The sequence below is a fragment of the Lepidochelys kempii genome, chromosome 6 (assembly GCF_965140265.1).
Source record: "Lepidochelys kempii isolate rLepKem1 chromosome 6, rLepKem1.hap2, whole genome shotgun sequence".
Classification (NCBI taxonomy): domain Eukaryota; kingdom Metazoa; phylum Chordata; order Testudines; family Cheloniidae; genus Lepidochelys; species Lepidochelys kempii.
In genome coordinates, this window is record NC_133261.1 from 66,643,000 (window position 1) to 66,653,524 (window position 10,525).

A 10,525-nucleotide genomic window follows, 5' to 3' on the forward strand; every position below is an offset into this window, starting at 1 on the left:
CAATCCACAATTCATTTTTTTTTTTTGGTGGTTTGAAACAATTATTTTTTGTTTAATTCTCAGTGAGAGCTGGTCTAGAGTTGAGGCGTGACGGTATAAACTGCTTGGCGGTAGGAACAAGGCCTGGGGGCAACACACACATTTATGGTTGATAATAATTTAAGACAGACAACTCTTTATTATCCACAGATGTTTTGTTTCACCTCATCTCTACAACCCAGGACATAAAATTGTGCCTAATACGTGTAAGAAATGCTCCCAGGCATTTCACTCTTTTTTCCCATTCTATATGTGCATAAACCATGTCTCTCAGTCAGGAAGAAATAAATTAGTACAACACGGGTAGATTAAATATTTTATTTCTCAACAATCTTAAGATGTTTTTGGCAGGTACCAACCCAGGCTGGCAAGTATCCAAACCTGCCAATGAAAAATGTACCTTACTTTAGGTTAGTCTCATGAATATTAAAGATACTGGACTGCAGTTTACATTCCCACAGTACAGACCTGAATTTCACGTTTTAATACTGGACTCCAGCACATGTGATTTTTCAAGTGTTACCTGACAGACCTAGTAGAAGACAATTGAATACCAATTCTTGACTATTTCTAACAACATACATTTATCTTCATTTTCATAGATGGATCACACGCATATCGGACCATGACAACTGTAGCCGATAATTATTCGTTTTTATTATGTGTGTGCTAAAACAAAAGCCTTTGTAAAATGTTCCCTTTCAGCACCTCAATGTAGGGTAATAGTATTAACAGGACCCAGTGTGATCCTATCTTCAGTTTTCGGTCATTGCTTCCAGATCAAGGACCCACCCACTCATCCATTCTTTGCGCACTCAAAAACTGAAGCCACCTCAAACTCCCATTGAGTTTACTGGCATTATATGGTGAGCAAGAGATGCAGGGCTGGTGCTCAGTTTTTCATAGCAAGAGATTTTTTTTCTACCTGTCAATGCAACAAACAATCCATGATCTTAAAGTCCAACTGAGTTCTTCCTTCCTCAAACTTCATCACAAGTTAGAGATTCTGCAACTAGGACTTAGCTGAAAATCACACGCACGCTTTCCCAAAGCATTGCCAGGGCAATGTCACCTACTGACACACAAATCCGTTCGCGCCATGGTTGTTTGGGAGAATCACTGGGAGCAGATAGAAACTGGCCCCTTCCTATGCGGTCTCTCTCCATACCCATCCAAGACACTTCTACTGTAATTTTGTTTTGTTTTTTTAAAGAATTTCATGTGGTTTCCCCTCCCAAATCTCAAAATGACGCAGGTGTTGAAGTGTATGTTGGCTGAAGTAGCCAAGCCGGCAGCAGGATTAAACTGGATTCTCTCATTAAGCACACTCACAGACATGTAACAGCTCCCAACACTTTCCTTTCTCTTCTGGTGCCAGTTGCTCCCCTAACTGCCTTAGAGCGGTTTCAAATATGCATTACTTTTACTCACATCTTTCCCTTTCATTCAGCACTCAATACAACACTGAAGACCCGATTGTCCCCATACAGGCCACAAATAACTGAAGTCAATGAAAGTTACTTGTGTCTGATGGGGTTAGAAGAGTGAGCCATTTTCATTCAAACCTGACCTTGGATCACCTGGATTTGGGTTTCATTAGCTATATGTTTCTTAAAGCTCTGCTTTTCTTCCTCATTCAGCTTTCATCAGGCAACTCTTCATTTCAGCATCTGAAGGGATTGGATACGTGGCATTTACAGTATTAGGAAGATTTCAGCTGGAGAACCCTAAAAGTGCAGTTTTACTTTGAAAAGTGACTTTGCAAAACCAAAAACAAAACAAAAACTGGCATCATGGGTCAGTGACTCCAGAGCAAATGAGCTCAGTTTACAAGGAAAATGCTGGTTTCTCTAACAGCCAGCTCTGCAAACACACACAAGGCTCAGAGCGTGACTGGGCTCTTCACACAGACCACCACTAGCAATAAAGGTGCTGCAGGGCAAATTGTATCCTTGGTGTCACCTGTGCAATCCCACTGGCATTCACTAATGATCCCAGTGATAGCTGTACAGCCCCATTAGCTTTATTCACAGGGTTGGCCCTGTAATTGGAGTTCAGTGGATGACTCAGAAAGGCAGATGAGAATGCAGTCCCCCCACTCTGAGCTGTGCTGTCTCTGTAAGGCTAACAGGAGTAAAATCTTTTAACCACTGAAGCCAGCAAGTCTGGCTATGACACAGAGAAGGGCAGACCTGTTAAAGAAGAAAATGTCAGTCTCTATTCAGAGTGGAGCTACACTTTTAGCATTTAATTTAGGGGTCAATAGTTACGTTGCTAAGTTTAACATGTGGGGGGGGGGTTCATGTCACAGGTATTTAATGATTTTTGAAGGCTCTACACACTGGCCCCTGAGAACGTAACATAACATGTTAATTTAAACAATTGATGGCCCAAACATCGTCTTCTCTGTGCTACCCCAAGCTGCCACCGGAAAACTCTCCATACAAGTGATCTCCAGGAGAACAACTTCTGGACCAAAAGGATGGACCTTGCACAATGTTCAGAAAGTCAAACTCAGGGTCTGGTAGGGAGCCATATGGAGCATATTCCATAGCCAGGGACTCTCTCTTGAACATGTGTTTCATCCACCCTTCAAGACTGCATATCTAGGGACTAAAAACAAGACTGCCTCTGCTGATCTTGGCTGTTGTGATGGTGCACAGTGGACAAGGTGGTCTTTAAGGTAGCTCGGTCCCGTACCATAGGAGGGGCTGTATAGATACCTTACATTGCCCTTAGAAACAAATAGGAACTCAGGCAGTTCACAAAGCACAGGAATAACATGCTCACATCAACTCACTCCACTAAGCAGACAGACCACCTTTTGTATTAGTGGTATGGTAGCTTCGGAGTAATCGTCAAGTAACTTGGCAGCTCCAGCTAGGGTGCATGGCAGTAACCCAGCCTGGACGTGGCAAAGGCATGAATGTCTGTGGCTAGGTCTGGTGCACGTACTGCTGAAAAAAGCTGCCACTCACACAGTACCCAATGTCAGAGTTTCTGAAGCCAGCTTAAGTATTAAGGTTTATTAAAATGACAGAATAGAGGATCCACTTGTGAGCTGTTGAGAGCCCAAAACAGGCAGGGACAGGGACTGATTCCTTCTTCCCCACTCACCCTGGAGACCCCACCAGTGGGGTTGCAGTGAGCCTAAAGGACAGGCTGCTTTTGTCTACCATTCCCCCCTCTACACGTTTCTCTCTCTTCTGTCTGATCAGTTTCGTAACTCACTATGTTCCAAATACTCAGGGTGTGGGGACACATGAAGGTGGTTGTAGCCATGGCAGTCCCAGGCTATTAGAGAGAAAAGGTAGGTGAGGGAATATCTTCTACTGGACAAACTTCAGCTGGTGAAAGGGAGTGGGGGTGTGACTCCAGCAAAAATGGAATGCTCTTTAATGGAACTCCACTGAACTTTACACATGCCATTTTAAAAACAAGAGACCCTGAAACATATGCCTGTGAAGAGGGCCTCTCTTTCCGAATAGCCTTTGTGTACAAGTCACCAAGGAGGCCCAACGTGCCACTCATAAATGAAGTGCAACTCGGGAAGACAAGGAGTGTGGTGCCACAAAGGCAGACAGAGAATTAATGTCTGACTCAAGATCAATGGGATCTGAGATGCAAACCTGCTCAGGGGAATTAATGAGAAATACAGAAGAACTTGTGATCAAGTGACTGAAGTCGAGGCAGGCAGAAACAAAACATCCAGATGTACTAACTGATATACATAAGAGACTTGAAAGGCAACAAGCTTGATTTGGAGCTTAAAAATAAATAAATAAAATAAAGGATAATCTGGAGAATAAGGAAAGAAAAAATAATAGAGGGTTGAAGGCACTCACAGAGGAATATCAAAGGGAACCCTACAAATGTAAGGAAACCCTGCTAAGAGAACCCTTGGTGAAGGAGAAAGGAGCTCCTGTGTATATAGCCAGAGCACATACCACCATTTCCACAGGCAGCTGCCAGGTTCTGCCCTAAGTAGAAGACTGTCAGCTGCACTACCATGAGGGCAAGAATCACTTACCTCTCTGCAGGATTGAGACCTAAGTCTGTATGAGTTCAGGTCCTTAATAAGAATCATTGGAGCACCAAGTTCCCCACTGGAGGCACACGGACAAAGTGTGGTTAAGTTTCCAAGATGCCTTCACTTACATTAAGAATGAGAAGGGAGCTCAGCAGGATCCCTGAAATGCTGTTCCAGGCCAATATAAATCCCGTTTGGGTATCCAATTGACATTGTTGTACTACAGAACTGTAGCAGAGCATGAACAGTTCCTAGAGGAGCTGGAATTGTGCTTCAAGAAGGCAAGAAACAGGACTAGCAGAAGGTCCCTGTTGAAGTGGCAGCAAGTCACAGCCCAGAGGACCAGTAAATGGAACAGATGTCTTCCAAAGAGTACATATGGTGACAGACAGAAGTGAGGGTAGAGACAGGAAGGATAAGTAGGAAAGAGAAGATGCTGGCTGTTGGGGAGAAAGTTTCTAGGACACCGATGTTCTATTTGTTCCAAGCTTTCCATTTTAGCTTTGATTATTAGGAGTTGTATTGGCACACACATTGTTCGCTATAGCAAACAAAGGGCAGAAAGAGCACTAGGAATGGGATGACAGGAATGAGTTGGAGTATACTCCCTGTCAGCTGGTCTGGCAGATGAGGCAACACACTGGAATGGGATGGAATAGGATTTTATTTTTAATTGATTTCATTTTTAAAGGATTTTCCCCAGCATACTGGTTGCCAACTAGGGAGGGTAGCAAGGGAAACCTTTCTGGGAGAAGGGAAGACTCCTATAACTAATCCTCTGCTACAACCCAAAATGTGTAAGTTGTGAGTTTTTATACCTCCAGTGAAATAGAGATAAATGAAGACCAGATTATTAAAGTGTATTGCAACTACTCATTTACCTATTCTCACTAAGGACCAAAAAGGGGTTTCAGAAGCCATCAGTGTAGAAGAGATTTGTATTGCCAATAAGCAAATAATAGAATAGACTAGGAGCCTGTAGGGAAGACTCCAGGTTCTGATGAGTTCTCATGTCCATATTACCAAGATCCAGCAAAGAATCTCACTCCCAATCTTTTAATTGTATTTAAATAATTTCCCAGACTTATCTCAAATTCAGACTGGTTTCCTGATGCCTCCTCCAGAAACGTTTTCTTCCCAGCAACCTAGATTCCTCCTTCCAGCTTCCATTGCTACACTTGCCAAGGTGCTTGCTAATAGGCTAGATTCTGCTACTACTATTAATTAATAGAGACCCAAAGATTATCCTAGACTGCAGATTACCTGGTAACTCTTGCAGATGTCATCTAGTCGACCCAGGCAAAGAGTACACCTGTCACGTTGCTGTCACACAATGAAGAGAAGGCATTTGAACAGGTTGAATGGAATTATTTTTTGAAAGTGCTGGATGGCATGGGGATGGAAAACACATTTAGGAAATGGATGGAATCCCCATATGACCTCAATCCAGCTCTTAAACACAAGCTTAACTATAAACAGGGGAGTGGTCACAACTTCAAGCATGTGAGATTTCAAAATGGAAGCCCCAGAACTTGCAAAATATTATGGGGCAGAACAATTATAGGCCTTGCTGGTGTGGGTATAGCAAACACTGGATAAATATGGAACAAGATTTCACTGCTCCCTTAAAGTCAATATAATAATTTTCAGCAGACATCTGTTCAAAGGGACTCCTATCCAACAGGATATCTTACTTCAGAAATCTGGGACAAAGCCTGATACCTAGACATGCTTCTTTCCCTTGAATAATTAGATGCAATCTAAGCTTCCCTCCCGGAGACACTGATCCCATATTATTAACAATATGGTGGTGGAAATGGGTCTGCAAAAAGCAGGACAGTTAATTGTGTGTGTGTGGGGGGGGGTGGACAATGGACCTGTAGATATTACAGAGAACATTCAACATAGGGCAAAATGCCAATATTTAATTATATGCAATTAGAACAACATGGGCTTATAGGTTCATGCCATACCTCTTGCTGTCAGGATGCAATTGTGCCTCACTTTCCACATTGGTAGACAGTCTGTATTTTACTGTTAGTGTAGTTTACCTCTCTTTAGCCCTGATTCAGTAAAGCACTGAAGTACAGTCCCAATGGGATTTAAGCAGATGCTTTGTTTTAAGCATGTACTTCAGTGCTTTGCTGAATCAAGGTCTGTCCATAGAGTTACTCTCCTATTGTGGATATTTTAGCCCTTCAGACAAAACTTAGAAGTCCACCCTTCCAGGGTAATAAAAGTACAAACAAAACCACAATCCTTAACTCTCCCCAGGCCACAGCTCCTTCTCTAGGATTCATGTGACCTTCTTGACTCTCTGGGTCTACGTAGTCCTTAAAGGGACCATACTCTCTGTTATTGGGTCTGAGTCTCATTCTGGTGGCATCGAATGGCCTTCAGGATAGCAGAAACAGCCCTAAGAGGATGCCTGGTCAGCATACAGCCCTTATGCTGGCTGTACATCAGTTCTGCTCCTAACCCCTAGTACAGATGGCTAGTTTTTAGCTCTCCCTTCTCTATATGGTTAAACTGTCCTTTTTATATGTGAAATGTTTTGGATCAAAGAGTTTACAGGATATGCAACAGAGTGATAAGAGCAAGGCTAATGGTAATGAAAGTAAATAGATTGTAATAAGTGATACCGAACGCATGATTTGATTCCAGTGAATAAGTAGTGAGCTGTGGTTTATTAAATAAAACACTGGCTCTCCACTAAAGAGCGTCCTCCCATTTAATCACCTCTCCTAGAGCTGCATTCAGATTACTACCCTGCGAACAAGCAATTCACGACTTACACAGGAAAGATCATGGACCGCTACTCACAAACCATTTGGCCTCGGCACAGGGGCGCAGAGTGCCTTTTTTTTTTTTATTGCGAGAGAATGGGCTAGAGTTAAAAGAAAAAATAGCCACTGTTGCCTATTGTCTCAATGAGGCATTATGTCTCATGACTAAATTTGCCCACTTTTAATAAAGTGAGAAAATAATTTCTATTCCAAACTCAGTGTTTTTTATTAATGCAATCTCTACATTTTGGAGGAGGAAGGGGGGGGAAGATGGGGTTTCAAGCCCCTCCCCAAGCCCCCAGTTGTCTACATCCTTTCATCTAACCAGTATCTTCCCATCTTGTGAGTAGTCAAGACTTCTCGAGCAGGATAATTCTTTATAGAGAAGAAAGAGTGACATACACCCTGGGTGGCCTTTCCTCATCTATTTAGAACAGGTGCATCATTTCTGTTAATACTGAAACTATTCAAACTGTCCAGCCAAAACACTTCTCCCGCCTCTGCTTCCCTTCCCGCGCCCCCACTTCCAGAACCAACGTTTCTCTCACCCTGTATCAAACACCCTCAAATCTTTTTTGCAAGTCCATGTGCTTGGCTATCACTCACTGGGAAAGTGTCATTTCAAAGCAGTTGGCTTGGAGGGGCTCTCTCTGCATGTCTGGTTTACACAATAATCACTTTGCAACCCGTTACATTCAGAACAGGAGCACTGCTTTGGAGCCAATAGGGGAGTTAACCTAGGAATGGCTGAAATACTTCACTTAGCTGCCTTAAACCTTGGGTTCACAAGCCTACCCTGTTCAGATATCTGGAGGATCTCCTGCAATAACATGTACATTTAACCCTTTAATGGCTTCCAGGTATTTATTTCACTGTTAGATGGGGCTGCATGGCAACAGACCATTTTGCAAATTTGCTCTCATAGGTGGTTTTCCCCCTCCCCACCAGTCCGCCACTGAAAAGGGGTACATGTCACTTTTGTGACTAGTCCACAACATGCAAGTTGCTCATTTTTAAAAACAATGAATTTAGAACTCCCAGGGGGCTCATGAACAGAAACTCCGGATGGAAAAATCCCTCATTTGTTGTGCGTTTCATAAGACATATGGTGCATAGTGTTGCAGTGACTTGAGCCAAGGAAGAAGCACTGCCACAACCATCTTGACAGAGGTAAACCTGGGGCATGATCCTCAAAACCTTCAGCTCCTGGGAAGCCAATGGACCTTCTGCTCAAGGAGGGCTCGATGCAGAAATTAGGGATTTCCTCCTAGGGTGATGCAGTACTCTGATCAGAGGCAGCTCAGGAAACCCCTTTTCATTTGTACAAACCCCAAAACTCTATGCATAACTGGAGTGAAGCTAAAAAGAGTTCAAGATGTGTTTGACTAAAATCAGGGAGTTTTGTCAGTCCCATCACAGACTCCTACGAATGAAATCCAGTGGGACTTCCCTCCCACAACATATTTACTATTGTCACACATTTATAAAGCGCCATCTCCACAGGATCTGCATGCCCTTTGCAAGGGTTGGAGTTAAAGCAAACAACGAACTTAATATAGGGAGCACCATAACCATGCAATGCCAAACTTGCTGTTCTTAAAGGAAAGGGATGGGAAACCCTCATCAAGTCAGTTAAATGCCAGTGGATTCAAGTGCCTGTGTGGTTAACAGAAAGCTTGGTCACAGAGGTGGTGTTCCTTCCAGCACAGGCCTAGACAGAGCACTGAGCCTGAACAAAGAGGCAGCGTTTGTCCCCACTGCAATCTGCACCTACTGTGCTCATGACTGCAGCCTCAATAGCCCCTGTGGTAGTGTAACGGGGCAGGATTCACCACTGGGGTGCCTCCTGCTGGCCATGCTGGGATTTAGCTCTTGGTTGCTGGTGTGCCTTCCTCTAGCTGTGTCTCACCGCCGTCACTTCTGTTCTATCTCTAAAAGACCCGCATCGCTCCCTGGCATCCTCCCCTAAGGACTGGGACTCTCCCTGGACCAGGAGTCCTGTCCATTTGCTGGATCAGGAAGAAGGCCCAGAGTCAGTTTAAAACCCAGGCTTTTATACAAAAGTCTGTCTGTTGGTCTCTGGAGAATCCAGTTTGAACTAGTGTATGCATCTCTCCCCAGGGGGCTTCAAAGGGCTTGAGGAAGTTCACTAGCATCCCCACTCCCTACGAGAGAAGGTACATATAATGCCACACCACCACATACACAATTTTTAATTTGCTGTACCCACCCCGGAAGTATTACCTTCGTTCAATAATTCCATGAGGTCTGTTCAGAATATTACAGGATATTGTCAGGGTATCACAACTGGTTTGGGGCTCAATCCTGCATCCTAATTCACCCACCTTCCCCCCTAACATTCCCCTCTGTGGTCATCTCATTGAGGATACAAGATTTCAGCAGGAGTTTGATTTGTGAATTGAATGCAGAGCTGGGCCCCTATTTATACATCCATTTTTCTCCCTCTTTGTTTTATATTTTCCCTTTTTATGCCATCTTCCCTACTCAGGTATCTTCCCACTGGGAGAAAAAGAGGGCAGAGGGAACATCCTTCCCTCTACCCACACATAGCTTTCCTTTCCCACAGATCCAGGCAGAACGCTGCTACTGTCACTCCATGAATGCACTGGGGGCTAATGGCTAACTCCCATTGCCAGTCAGTCAGCCTCCCCCTGCCCCGGGAGGCAAAGCCAAGGACCCATACCCAGGTACCTTCTGGTATCACGCAGGGCCTTCTGCCAGAAGTGCACATTATCTTTTTCTCCAGCAACAGTAAGTGCTGCACAGCATGTCCCAGTGCTTCCAGGGACATTCTGCCTCCACCTGCCCTGCACAAACAGGAGTGCCTCAGGCTTCTTCCGCTCAGCTGACTACAATTCAGATGTCACTGATGAGCACAGTATGAAACCCACGGACAGATTCTACCCTGGTTATCCCTCTTGGCAGAACAAAGACATTGAACGGATCCTTTTGTGGAAGAAGCAAAGAATACTCTGGGGCACTGAGTCCAATTCCCATGGCAGTTTGCATGCAGATCTTGACATAAAGTGAACATATTTGAGCAATATTTGAACTTTTTATTGTTCACTTTTCAATGTGATGAAAATGAATACCTCTGCATCTGAAAGGGACAGGCCCACTGGCTGGGCAGCTGTGAAACCAGCCCTGCCATGCCCTTGCTGTTCCTGTTCCACGGATCAATCAAGACATCAGGCTGCTGGCAACTATCATGAGCCGTGAATACACTTTAGAAAAAAAACAAAACAAAAAAACCCCCACATGATTAAAAGGAACTAAATCTCAGCAAGATCCTTCCCTTCCCCCAGACACTGCACCAAATCATTTTCACAGAGTATCAGGATGTGTGAAATCGCAGTTTAATTTTATAAGTGTTGTTTTCACCATGAAACGTGGAGGCCTCAAACCTCAACCTCTATGCAATCGCAACTGTGGCAAGCTCATTCTCAAGTCCCTCTGTAGGCCCCAGTTACAGAAAAGGTGCGAAGAGAGGGGTTAAGAACAAAACATCTTAAAAGGTTTTGTTCATTTGGTTTGATGTAACCCTTCAAACCTTTTTTTTTTTTTTTTTTTGGTTATACAAGAGACAACTCTATGAGCTGCTGAGCTGGTGGGGTTTCCTTCACAGGTATTGATTCATAAATACCACCAC